Source organism: Periplaneta americana, chromosome 3 (genome assembly GCF_040183065.1).
Source record: "Periplaneta americana isolate PAMFEO1 chromosome 3, P.americana_PAMFEO1_priV1, whole genome shotgun sequence".
Classification (NCBI taxonomy): domain Eukaryota; kingdom Metazoa; phylum Arthropoda; class Insecta; order Blattodea; family Blattidae; genus Periplaneta; species Periplaneta americana.
In genome coordinates, this window is record NC_091119.1 from 191,937,758 (window position 1) to 191,952,428 (window position 14,671).

The 14,671-nt window shown below is 33.1% G+C and overlaps 1 protein-coding gene across 1 annotated transcript in view; it reads left to right on the plus strand.

Annotated features, from left to right (window-relative positions):
• The window catches only part of Sema1a (semaphorin 1a), a 1,121,749-nt gene that overhangs the window by 698,993 nt on the left and 408,085 nt on the right, over nt 1-14,671 (plus strand). The window lies entirely within an intron of this gene.

A 14,671-nucleotide genomic window follows, 5' to 3' on the forward strand; every position in this document is an offset into this window, starting at 1 on the left:
CTACAGAGTAGAAAGGATTAATTAAAAGCCAATTATAAAATCTAGCTTTGAAACTATTGGTTGGTAACTTATAATATTGACTGGGAAGCTTATTATATAATTTCATCCCCATGACAGAAAAATTTGTACTAGTTTTATGTAATCTACAGTATGGAATATTAATTTGTTCACTATTTCTAATTTCATGATCATGTATATTGGCTATTAATGAGTAATTGTCTATATTTTGTCGAGTATAAAGAACTAGGTCGTATATATATATATATATATATAAATTTATGACAGTTAATATCTGTGACTGTTTGAAAAGAGGTCGACAATGTTCAAGATGCTTTGATTGACATAGAATTCTAATGGCTTTCTTTTGCAAAATCAAGACGCTCCCAATTTTGCTACCATTTCCCCAGAAAATTAAGGCATACCTAATTATCGACTGAAAGAACGAAAAGTAGGCACATCTTAAATAATTTTGAGAAACACAAGTTACTAATTTCTTTAATAAATATATAACTCTTGATAATTTTGTGCATATATATTCGATATGTTTTTCCCATGTTAAACTGAAGTCTATAAAAAGTCCTAGAAATTTGGTATAGTTTTGTATGTTATCCTTTTTTATTACATGACTAGCCGTACCCGTGCGCTCCCCTGCACCCGTTAGAAATATATGTAAAGTAATTACATAATTAAAATAGGACGTTTGATCCAGGGAACATTCGTGTTTGATAGAAGGATAAATCGTTTAATATGTTATTTAATTTAAATTGTATTTAAAATATTAAAATGCCATCATTTTGATCCAGAGACCACTCATTTGGTGCAATCACAATTCCTTTAACATGTTTCTTAATTGTTATTACCTATTATTTTTGGAAAAGCCAAAATTAACAGAAAAATTTTGGTTACAGATTTATTATTATGTTTATATTATATTATATTATATTATATTATATTATATTATATTATATTATATTATATTATATTATATTATGAAAAAGTGTCTTGATAACGGATGTACTCGAATTAGAAAGTTTTTAATTTGTTGTGGGAGCTCTTGAATCTCAGGAGGAACAACTTTTATAACAGCGCAACATAATCTGCTTGGCTCATTTCCCAATTTTTTTGCATTGCATTTATTGCATATGTATTTTAAGTATTTTAACACGATTCAATTGAGCATAGTTAAAATTTGAATTATAAAATAATGGATTGCTAAGCTAACGTACTATTACTGCATACTAAATCAATACACTCTCGTTGTTCGTTAATTATCTGAGATAAAAATGAATATGTTCATAAACATTATAATAAGAAATACAGGAAATGAATATATAGAATAACCTATCAAGTTTTCTCTGCATAAGAAGCTATTTTAATCTTACCTGTCCTCAATTCAGTCACAAGTTACTGTAATAACATTATAGCATTATGTCCATCCAAATAAACTACACTTTCCAATGATGATATAATAATTAATTACACAAATCGGTTAATTTAGCTTCTGATATTACTTCATAGAAACACAGAAACATTGTCTGTAGGCTATGTTTCATAGCTTTCGATTGTTGTGTCCAAGGCCCCTTATAGACGAAGTCATTTGTTTTTTATTTCAATACACCGCCTTAGATGGCAGTTATTTTAATTTTAAAACTCATTTATCTCATTAAATATTAGTCCTATCACCATTTTTCAGAGAATAAAACTTATCAGAAATCATTTTTAAAGAAACGTTTGTTATGTAACATATTTCACAAAAATCAATAATAAGCGAGATATTTCGATTTATTTAATTCAGGCCCCCTTATAACCCCCCTTTTAAATAACGTATTTTGAATGTCATACACCCTAAAATCTAAGTTACAACGAACTTAATTTATAATCCAATTTTCATCGAAATCCGTTCAGCCATTATCGCGTGAAAAGTTAACAAACATACAACAGACAGACACAGACAGACATACAAACAAAAATTAAAAAAAAGTGATTTTCGATTTCAGGGTGATTAATTATACATGTTAGGACCAATTATTTTTGGAAAATCGAAAATTACCAGAAAAATTTCGGCTACAGATGTATTATTAGTATAGATTTAGGGTAAGAGTTATGTTGATGGCCTTTTCTTGATTAAGCAAAAAACCATTGGCGAAAGGTGAATCTCCGCCTAAAAAATTGCACAAAATAGACGACATCCGTATCAAGTTTCATGAAAATCGACCGGCTAATTGTCACAACGGTTACTGAGAGAAAGGTCTGACAAAGCATGAACTTTCGCCTTGCCCACGAAATACGGAAATCGGGTGACTAAAAAAAAAAAAGAATTACAGTGATGAGAGCAGAGGGCACAGGAGCACGGGCCGGCGAGACAGAATGGAGCAGCGTGGCATGCTGATTAGGTAACGGACAGCAGCGCCGCCCTCGGCCTGGCGTATTGATCTGTCAGACGGTGGCACATCCTGATGACCACCCAACTTTTCTTTTGTGTGAATGTCATCTGTATAGACAGAGCACTGTTCGTACTCAGGTTTTCATTACCATCATAGACACGATCATAGCAAGAATTTTGATGACCTAAATTGGCCTTCATATCGTTCAATAGAAACTATTTTCACCATGACGACACGTAGGCCCTATTTTTTCATACAGGCTCTATACATTCCGTAACATATTAGCTCTTTTGTCATGTTCCAAATGATATTTATGATATTTGCGTTTGTATTTAGTTAGTTCTAATAATAATAATAATAATAATAATAATAATAATAATAATAATAATTTATTTTAGCTGGCAGAGTTAAGACATATGACTCGGTTAAGACGGATGTATTATATGATATTCTTATTGAATTTGGTATTCCCAAGAAAACTAGTTCGATTAATTAAAATGTGTCTTAGTGAAACATACAGCAGAGTCCGTATAGGTCAGTTTCTATCTGATGCTTTTCCAATTCACTGCGGGCTAATTCAGGGAGATGCACTATCACCTTTACTTTTTAACTTCGCTTTAGAATATGCCATTAGGAAAGTTCAGGATAACACAGAGGGTTTGGAATTGAACGGGTTACACCAGCTTCTTGTCTATGCGGATGACGTGAATATGTTAGGAGAAAATCCACAAACGATTAGGGAAAACACGGAAATTTTACTTGAAGCAAGTAAAGCGATCGGTTTGGAAGTAAATCCCGAAAAGACAAAGTATATGATTATGTCTCGTGACCAGAATATTGTACGAAATGGAAATATAAAAATTGGAAATTTATCCTTCGAAGGGGTGGAAAAATTCAAATATCTTGCAGCAACAGTAACAAATATAAATGACACTCGGGACGAAATTAAACGCAGAATAAATATGGGAAATGCGTGTTATTATTCGGTTGAGAAGCTTTTATCATCTAGTCTGCTGTCAAAAAATCTGAAAGTTAGAATTTATAAAACAGTTATATTACCGGTTGTTCTATATGATTGTGAAACTTGGACTCTCACTCTGAGAGAGGAACATAGGTTAAGGATGTTTGAGAATAAGGTGCTTAGGAAAATATTTGGGGCTAAGCGGGATGAAGTTACAGGAGTATGGAGAAAGTTACACAACACAGAACTGCACGCATTGTATTCTTCACCTGACATAATTAGGAACATTAAATCCAGACGTTTGAGATGGGCAGGGCATGTAGCACGTATGGGCGAATCCAGAAATGCATATAGAGTGGTAGTTGGGAGATCGGAGGAAAAAAGACCTTTGGGGAGGCCGAGACGTAGATGGGAGGATAATATTAAAATGGATTTGAGGGAGGTGAGATATGATGATAGAGACTGGATTAATCTTGCACAGGATAGGGACCGATGGCGGATTTATGTGAGGGCGGCAATGAACCTTCGGGTTCCTTAAAAGCCATTTGTAAATAAGTAAGTAAGGCAGAGTTAAGGCCGTAAGGCCTTCTCTTCCGCTCAACCAGTAAAAAGTATATATACATATGTATGAACTTACAAAGAATAGATAAGAGCTACATGTATACAAGAGTTATTTACGAATTAAACAACAAAATACTATGAACTATTAATTAAACACTGAAATACACACTGTGTAGCAGAATTAAGCTAAAATACATAGAATGTAATATATTTCAAATAATGTTAGATAATAAAAGAGATTATTATGAGACAATTTTGAAAATACAGCACTATCGGGATGCATATCTAAAGGAAGGAGTAATAATGTAGACAGTGATAGTTTAAGTCAGTATGATTGGAGTGAAATGCTAAGAAGGTTATCTTTTAAGCTGTTTTTAAAAGTGTTTATTGTCTTGCAGCCCCTAATACTTTGTGATAGGGAATTCCATTGTCGCGAGGTGGATACTATAAAAGACAATGAATAACGAGATGTTCTATGAAGAGGTATACTTAGCGTGCCACAGATAAGTGATCTGGTATTTACGTCGTGGTTAGAGTATAGATAAGAGAAACGAGACGAAAGGTAATTTGGTGTTGAAGTGTGCAGAATTCGAAAGAGTAAAGACAAAGAGTGTAAAGTTCTGCGTTCTTTAAGTCGGAGCCACGAAAAACTTACGAAGGACAGTGATATGTGATCATATCGTCGGATGTTGCATACATATCTGACGCACATATTCTGAACTCGCTGTAACTTGACTGACAGTTCAGAACTTAGGCCACTTAACAAAACGTCACAATAATCGGAATGCGGCATTACTAGGGTTTGTACTAGGGTAAGTTTTAGTTGCTGGGGCAAGAAGTTTCTTAATAATAATAATAATAATAATAATAATAATAATAATAATAATAATAATAATAATAGTAATAAATTTATTACCAGAACAAAAATACATTATATAAAAAACCTCTCTAGCATGCCCAGAAAGAGTAGGCCTACATGCTCTGGGGGCATTCTACAAAATTTAAGCTTAGGCCTACATATTTTATTAATCAGCAGAATTTTTCTTTTGTCTTTTAACGAACCCGGAAGTTCATTGTCGCCCTCACATAAGCCCGTCATTGAGCCCTATCCTGAGCATCCAATCTCTACCAACATATCCCACCTTCTTCAAATCCATTTTAATATTATCCTCCCACCTACTCTCGGTCTCCCCAAAGGTATTTCCCCCTCAGGTCTTCCAACTAACACTCTATATGTATTTCTAGATCATCCATACGTGCTACATGCCCTGCCCATCTCAAACGTCTGGATTTAATGTTCCTAAATATGTTAGGTGAAGAATACAATACGTGACGTTCTGCGTTGTGTAACTTTCTCCATTCTCCTGTAACTTCATCCTCTTAGCCCCAAATATGTCTAAGCATTTTATTCTCAAACACCCTTAACCTATGTTCTTCTCTCAAAGTGAGAGTCCAAGTTTCACAACCATACAGAACAATCGATAATATAATTTTATTGTTTTATAAATTCTTACTTTCAACTTTTTGAGAGCAGATTAGATGACAAAAACTTCTCAACCGAATAATAACAGGCATTTCCCGTATTTATTATGCGTTTAATTTCCTCCCGAGTGTCATTTATATTTGTTACTGCTCCTCCAAGATATTTGAATTTTTCCACCTCTTCAAAGGATAAATTTCCATTTACAGCGCTGACTAAAAGAGAATACAGTAGAAACAGGATAGAGCAACAAACATTACATCCTATGAAATAATATTTACTCATCTTTTGATTATCCTACTTGAAAAACAAATTTGTTTAACATTCAGACATGTTTATTTTAAATCTGTAACTGTACCACAGTCTGCTATATACAATCACGAAGCTTGAATTTTGAGGATGCTAGAAACAATAGACTGTGACAGTACTATTTTTCATTGCCTGTAATGAGGCGATATTAGCGATCCTAGTGGTGAGCAACTACCTGATGTTTGCATATTTACTACGTATTGAGCTTCTCGACTGTATATACGACTGTATATACGTACTAGACTGTGACTGTACTCTGTCTTTCGGTTTTGAGGTTTTCAGCAACAAACTTATTTCTTATTGCTTCGAGCACAATCAGATACTCCGTTGATATACTAGAGACATTAAACCATTTCAGGGTAACAATGTCAACGTCTTCAACTCTCGCAGATTTTAAGCGCTTACGTTCAGGGTTAATTTTACCACTTGCGACACTGCTCTCTATTTCATTGCGTTTGTTTGTTAATGTTAGAAGTGTTAACTGATATTTTAAAACACCCTGTATTATTTTTGTTATAACATTAACCAATACAAGGGGTATAGTCACGCTTATTCAAGGATAACGGTCACTAGTTTTAAACGCTCGGATTACGATACCAGCTCCTTATCCCTGATCTATTTCTGTGGCTAATGCAAATTCACGAAGAAATAACGAGGAACAATGTTTCCCCATAGTTTCAAGTATGATAAAGTGCAAATTACTGGCACCGAACTTCATAGTCACCCAGTATCTATCAGCCATGGTAAATTTGACTCCTGTTTTCAAATATTTTATTTTTAGGACGGAAATAATTATCTCCAGAAATGTAAAGATGCACTACAGACTATTCATCATGTTGTATTTCATTGTACGATTTTGTGAAAGAAATTCCATGGTGGTATCTTCTCCATATTCACATTAAAAAAGTGAGGATTTCACTGTCTAAATAGTAACTCAGCTTGATGATGTTGTGACTGCGAAAACTATAACCTTTCGTTTTTCTGTTTTTTTAATTCCTAGACTAGTTCCATGTTACTCCCAGACATACAATTAATCGTCTAAAAAGTTTCCACCATTTATTGTTTTGTGAGTGCTAAAAATATAACCTCATTAAAAGTTTCGTAGTCTCCATTGATTATCCAGTCATTCTATTGAGTTGAGTTTCAGCTTCATAGTAACATTTTCATTATGAAACTACATACGTTTCTATAATTCGTCACTGTATGAAGTTTTGGAGCTGAGTATTGTGTAACGTGGATTTGTTTTATTACAAATTGAGTACTGAAGTTTTGTTGTGCGACATTTTATTATGTTGTCAGAAATGTATTCAATGAAAAGTTCTTGAATTTGTTATTTTTTATTAACATGTTAACAAACGAACTTGTTGCCACTAATAGCTAAGGCAGTAATATAGTACATGTACGTAGTGTTGAAACACAGAAATACGATTCCATATTGTAAAGAAATTATCTTATTTTGAGGAATATTTTACAGTTAAAGTAATGGTAACTTGTACTTTGTAAATAAATGACAAGTTTTAATACATCTGGGTATCAGGAAATAGATTTAGAATGGTTTGTTGTGAAATTGATTTACCGTATCCTACTTCTCGTTCCTGATGTAGGAATACGTTAAATAATATTTTTCATAAATAATGATCAAAATATATATCCTTCAAAAACTTCGAAGGAGAAGAACATTAAGACGTGTACGTCGGCTACATACGTCTATTCGAAAAGTTTTCAGTAATTTATTATTGAAATAGTACTATACCTATGACAATGTCGTCTTATTCCCTTCAAAGTACCCCCTTTGGCACATCACACAATTATTTCAGCATCCTTACCACTCTTCGAAACACTCTGCAAAGTCTTCTTTTGGTATCAACTTCATCTGCCTGATTGTTTTATCCTTCATTTTATTCAATGTCTGAAATGTGCTCTCTTTGAATGGAATTTTAGGTTTGATAAAAGCCAGAAGTCGAAGGTAGTTAAATCTGAACTGTAGTGGAGGGATAGACCTTGGGGATTATTTCTCCGGTGATGGAATATAATTCTTGGTAATGAGTTCAACAACAGATGCCTCTTCTCTTATCTTCCATAACAATGGAAAATAGGTCTTGGTAACGAAGCCAGCGATAGGTTTCTCTTCTTGTCCTCCCTATGATGAAAAATAGGTCTTTGTAATGGATTCAATAATAGGTTTCCATAATAAAAAAACAGGTTTTTTTATAAATTCAACAATAGGTTTTCCTTCGCTTGTGTTGCTTGATGTTGGAAAGCAGGTCTTGATTATTGATTCAGTAATAGATTTCTCTTCGCTCGTCTTTCATCATGATGGAAAATAAATCTTGATTATGCTTTGTTATGAATTCAACAATAGGTTTCTCTTCGCTTGTGTTCCTTGATGTTGGAAAGCAGGTCTTGATTATGGATTCAATAATAGATTTCTCTTCGCTCGTCTTTCATCATGATGGAAAATAAATCTTGATTATGCTTTGTTATGAATTCAACAATAGGTTTCTCTTCGCTTGTGTTCCTTGATGTTGGAAAGCAGGTCTTGATTATGGATTCAATAATAGGTTTCTCTTCGCTTGTCTTTCATCATGATGGAAAATATGTCTTGATTATGCTTGGTTATAAATTCAACAATAGGTTTCTCTTCGCTTGTTTTCCTTGATGTTGGAAAGCAGTTCTTGATTATGGATTCAATAATAGGTTTCTCTTCGCTCGTCTTTCATCATGATGGCAAATAGGTCTTGATTATGCTTGGTTATGAATTCAACAATAGGTTTTTCTTCGCTTGTGTTCCTTGATGTTGGAAAGCAGTTCTTGATTATGGATTCAATAATAGGTTTCTCTTCGCTCGTCTTTCATCATGATGGCAAATAGGTCTTGATTATACTTGGTTATGAATTCAACAATAGGTTTCTCTTTGCTTGTATTCCTTGATGTTGGAAAGCAGATCTTGATTATGGATTGAATAAATAGGTTTCTCTTCGCTCGCCTTTCATCATGATGGAAAATAGGTCCTGATTATACTTGGTTATGAATTCAACAATAGGTTTCTCTTCCCTTGTCCTCCCTGATAATGTAAAATGAGTTCTGGTAATGTATTCACCAGTAGATTTCTCTTTCCTGGTCTTCCCTGATAATATTAAAATAAGTCTTAGCAGATTCAACGGTAGATTTCTGTTCCTGTTTTTTCACTTATAATGGAAAATAGGTGTTGTACATCGATTCAACAATAGATTTCTCCTCTGATGAAGAAAATGGGTAATGGATTCAACAGTAGGTTTCCCTTACCTTGTCTTTTCTGATAATGAAAAATAAGTTTGGTAATGAATTCAACGATAGGTTTCTCTTCTATTCTCTTCTCTAGTGAAGAAAAACAGGTCTTGGTAATGAATTCTCGTCTTCCATAACGTTGGAAAATAGGATGTGGTAACGTATTCAACAATAGGTTTGACCTCCTTCACTTTCCCAAGTGAAGGGAAATGGGTCTTGGTAGCGGATTCAACAATAGGTTTCACAACCCATATCTCCTCTGATAATGGAAAATGTCTTGGTAGGATTCAATAAATTGGTTTCTCTTCCCTTGTTTTATATGATGACGAAAAATAGGTCTTGACTCTTGGTAATGGATTCAACAATCAATTCTCTACCCTTGTATTTCCTGTTTATGGACAATAGGTCACTACAATTGATTAAACAGATTGGTTTATATTCCTTTTGTAGCCTGATACAGTGTATTGATTGTTCCTATGTCACGGAGCAAACACTGAAATTCCTCGCAACAGATAGCTTAAAATTTCGCTGGATTACAGACATGCGTCATAATATTATCTGATTATCGGAAATGTGAATTTCCCAGAAATATATAATTCGGCGGTATTGCAATATTCTCTATACTGATTTTTTTAGTTATAATTATAATATTTTTCATTTCTGATGACAAATCCACCTAAGTTACAGCGGCTCATAGGTAGTAATAGGTTAACTACCTTTGGTAAGAAGAGGAAGACATTAAATTACCACATTATAGACTTTAATTTCCAGCTGCGGTTGACCTTTGTCTCTTTGTGACGAAGTTATTACCTTTGTGTTTATTTTAGTCTGTACGAGCCACTCTGTTTACACGGAGTGTTCATGCATCTCTTTTGCTTCTCATCTCTTTGACGGGTAGTACCGTGTAGTAGCCTATATCTCAATTTATTGAACTGCATGTTCTATAAATAGATGATATAGTACCGTATCATACTCTCACTCCTGCAGAAGCATGGGAATTGTGTGATCTCTGTTGAGAATATAGCATGCGCCGTGTTTGTATACCTAACCCTAGCCCGCGCTGCAGTTTGTTACACATTCTACGATGTTAGATGCTGGCATGCTAGTCATATTGATTTATATCTAGAGTGGCAAGGGGGGTATATGAGTTAGGGGTTGTAAGGCAAGATTAAGGCAAGCTCACGACAAGGTGTGAAGAAGGGGCCAACCCCAATTACATGCGATCTTTAGGAATATGGAAACGGCTAATGAATCCAAATTACCCGCGAGTTCTCCCCTCTCCCCTTGAGCTAGAATTGGTGTCGACTGTCAAAGGGAATGCGTGGCGCTTTGAACTGTCAGGGGATGATCAGCAGAGACCCTGGAGAATACAGGGGGATTATAAAGCGCTGCTACGCGGAGGGGTGCTCGTTCTTTCCGTCACATTCGATCAATTACTGTCGAAGTAGTCGAGCTTGCCGGAAGCAATTTGGTGACAGAGCTGCCGCCCAGAGCCAGAGATATGTAATGATACTTTTCTTCCCATTAATAATACATTAGAGTCGGCTTGTTCTTTCGCCATAAGGCGCTGTACTAATGTCTTATATTTGACAGCGCGAGTATTGATCCCGTGACTTGTGATGAATTATACACAGACCTAAGCTTAGGGAAGCAAGCTGTATTAAAGTTTTGATCAAGATATAATCTTAATAAATTTTGTTTATTTATTTATGTATATTTTTCATTTAATTATTTATTTATTTATTTACTTATTTACTTACTTATTTACTTATTATTTACTTATTTACTTACTTAGTTATTTGCTTATTTACTTATTTATTTACTTACTTATTTACTTACTTATTTACTTATTTATTTACTTACTTATTTACTTATTTATTTACTTACTTATTTATTTACTTACTTATTTATTTACTTACTTATTTACTTACTTATTTATTTACTTATTTATTTACTTACTTATTTATTTATTTATTTACTTACTTATTTATTTACTTACTTACTTATTTACTTAATTAGTTATTTACTTACTTATTTCCTTACTTATTTACTTACTTATTTACTTATTTATTTACTTACGTATTTAGTTATTTATTTACTTATTTACTTACTTATTTACTTACTTAGTTATTTACTTACTTACGTATTTACTTATTTATTTACTTACTTATTTACTTATTTATTTACTTAGTTATTTACTTACTTATTTACTTATTTATTTATTTACTTACTTATTTACTTACGTATTTAGTTATTTATTTACTTATTTACTTACTTATTTACTTACTTACTTACTTATTTACTTACTTACTTATTTACTTACTTACGTATTTACTTATTTATTTACTTACTTACTTACTTATTTACTTACTTATTTACTTAGTTATTTACTTACTTACGTATTTACTTATTTATTTACTTACTTATTTACTTATTTATTTACTTAGTTATTTACTTACTTATTTACTTACTTATTTACTTACTTATTTACTTATTTATTTATTTATTTACTTACTTATTTACTTACGTATTTAGTTATTTATTTACTTATTTACTTACTTATTTACTTACTTAGTTATTTACTTAATTACGTATTTACTTATTTATTTACTTATTTACTTTCTTATTTAATTATTTATTTATTTACTTTCTTATTTACTTATTTATTTACTTACTTATTTACTTACTTAGTTATTTACTTACTTACTTATTTATTTATTTACTTATTTACTTAGTTATTTACTTTCTTATTTACTTATTTATTTATCTACTTACCTATTTACTTATTTATTTACTTATTTACTTACTTATTTCCTTACTTATTTACTTACTTACTTACTTAATTATTTACTTATTTACTTACTTATTTACTTAATTATTTACTTATTTATTTACTTATTTACTTACTTATTTACTTACTTACTTATTTATTTACTTATTTATTTACTTACTTATTTACTTATTTATTTACTTAATTATTTACTTATTTGTTTACTTATTTATTTATTTACTTACTTATTTATTTACTTATTTATTTACTTACTTATTTATTTACTTACTTACTTATTTACTTACTTATTTACTTATTTATTTACTTATTTTATTTAATCTGATATGATTAAGGCCGTACTGTTTTCTTTTCCATCGTTCCAGATGGCACATGCAAATACAGTGAAGGGAAGAATTTCCCAGAAAATATAGGGATATAATTAAAAAACAATTTCTCCCATTATTGGGTGCTACACAACGTTACAGCATCCATTACCTACATCGCGGTCTAAAATCTCACATAGACATAGCTCCTATGGTAGCGGATAAATTGACATAAAAATGAAAGTTCACAAAATAAAATTCCTTTTAGCTTCTCTTCGTTCTGATTCTAGCCCATGTGCAGTCCATCATTATATTTCATATTGCCCACACTTTCCTTCTCGTCTCCGCGCTCTCCCTATTCATACACACGGCTTGCCTCCTCTTCCTACCGCCATACATTTTTGTCAGCACTCTATTTCCATAGCGCTTTCAGAAACGGAGGTGCATCATCCTCTGTTTACAAAGGATTATACACAAAGCAGTTGTAGTAACACCAACATGAAATATTAGTATGTAAATCGGTATGCGAACCATGGACTTCAAGCATGATATATATCTTCTCCTAAAACCTTGTCATATATCATCTCTCTCGCTGAGGGGCAACCTGGGGTAAATGCGCAATAAGAAATGTTTCATATAAGAAATTCATGTTAACATGAGGCAGGGTTCCTTTGACCGCTAATGTGGCTTACCTGTATGCGGCACAACTGGTAAACACATTAGTGGCTGCCCACATGTGGACGTAAGAAAAAGCTATTATAAGTGAACGCAGTACTCCATCAAGTACAATCAGTACGAAGGAATATAGGAAAAAGTGAACCTTGTAGCTACAGGGTGTCCGAAAATTATTGGTACGAAGGTGACTCATTTTATCTCAAGTTTCACTTCCTTCGCAACAATCTAGTTCCTTCATCGTGTTGCTGCGAATGATAATACTTCTTGTTTCTCGAAAGATGCACCTCGACTCTACAGCACTGTAAGCATCACCTCTCTGCAGACGATTTACAAATCTATATCCATACAACCCCTGACTCACTCAATGACGCAATACAAAATCTTAACGAGGACCTTGAATCTATATCTGCATGGGCCAGAAAGTTTGGTTTGACTCTCAATGCAAGAAAATCACAAGCAATCCCAGTGGACATCAACGTCTATTACGCAATATTACTCCTTGCCTTCCAGTCAAGTTAAACGACACAATAATCCCTTTTGCTTCGTGTTAAAAACCTTGGAGTTTATTTTGATACGCATTTAAACTAGAATAACCGAGTAACCCATATTACCAAAAAAGTGCTTTCCATACTACCTACATTCCTTAAACAGCATTCGAAAATTCCTTCCGCTATCACTCAAGAAAATACTAGTGGAAACAGTAGTAATGCCCCACTTCGATTACTGTGATATTCTACTGACCGACCTCAATGTCAACCAGTCGCAAAAATTACAACGTGTTCATAATTCTTGTGTTCGCTTCGTCTGCGATGTCCGTCGTACTGACCACATTACCCCATCCTTCCAAACTCTAAACTGACTACGGCTTAACGAACGTAGAAATTTTCATTCTCTTGTTCTCCTTTTCCAAGTCCTTCACACTTCTACACCTACCTACCTTGCCTCCCGTTTCAGTTACCTGTCATCATATCATAATCTCTTCACACGCACGCAAAATAGCCGCATACTAGCCATACCAACACATAAGACATCATCCTATTCATCATCATACACAATCTCGCTCTCGCGCTTGTGGAATACCCTACCCAGTGACATCAGAGACTGTCGGAATTTAGTAGCGTTCAAAAGCAAGCTTATTAAGCATTTTCTTACTGCATAGAGTAGGTTTAATTTTTACTTCTACTCCAAATTATCTTCGTTCCCGGTTTAACTACTTATCCTCCAGTCACAATCTAAACACCAGGTCACAGGAGAGCCAAATCCTAGCAATTCCTGCCCATAGAACATCCCACTATTCATCCTCTTTTACTGTCTCAGTTCCCCGTGAATGGAATTGTCTACCTCAGAAGATTAGGGGCTGCCAGACAATAACCACTTTCAAGAAAAGGCCAAACGATTTCTTACGGGCGCAGTCAAATTGAAATTATACTTGTGATCGAGCTTAATAATTTAATTTAATTTAGATATGACTATCATTATTATTATTATTATTATTATTATTATTATTATTACATAATTATTTTATTGGTGTTGTGAAGACGAAAAGAATTGTCATTGTATTATGTTAATTATGTATTATATTGTCTTGTATTTGTAGTATTGTATTGCTTTGAATTGTATTGTATTGTATTAATTATGTTATATTCATAGCACTGTAGTAATTTTTTATCATACTGGTTGAGTGGAAGAGAAGGCCGAATGGCCTTAACTCTGCCAGTTAAAATAAACCATTATTATTATTATTAAAAGAAATGTTTCTCTCTTCTTAACTTTTACAATAAACTGTCTAGCTTTTATTAGTCAGTTAATCTTTTAGTACTTTGATTTTTATTGTGTTTGTAAATTTAATATTAATTGTAATTATAATTGTAATTGTATTCTTAATATTGTAGTAGTAATCCCCTGGTAGAGGGGAAGAGAAAGCCTGATGACCTTACCTCT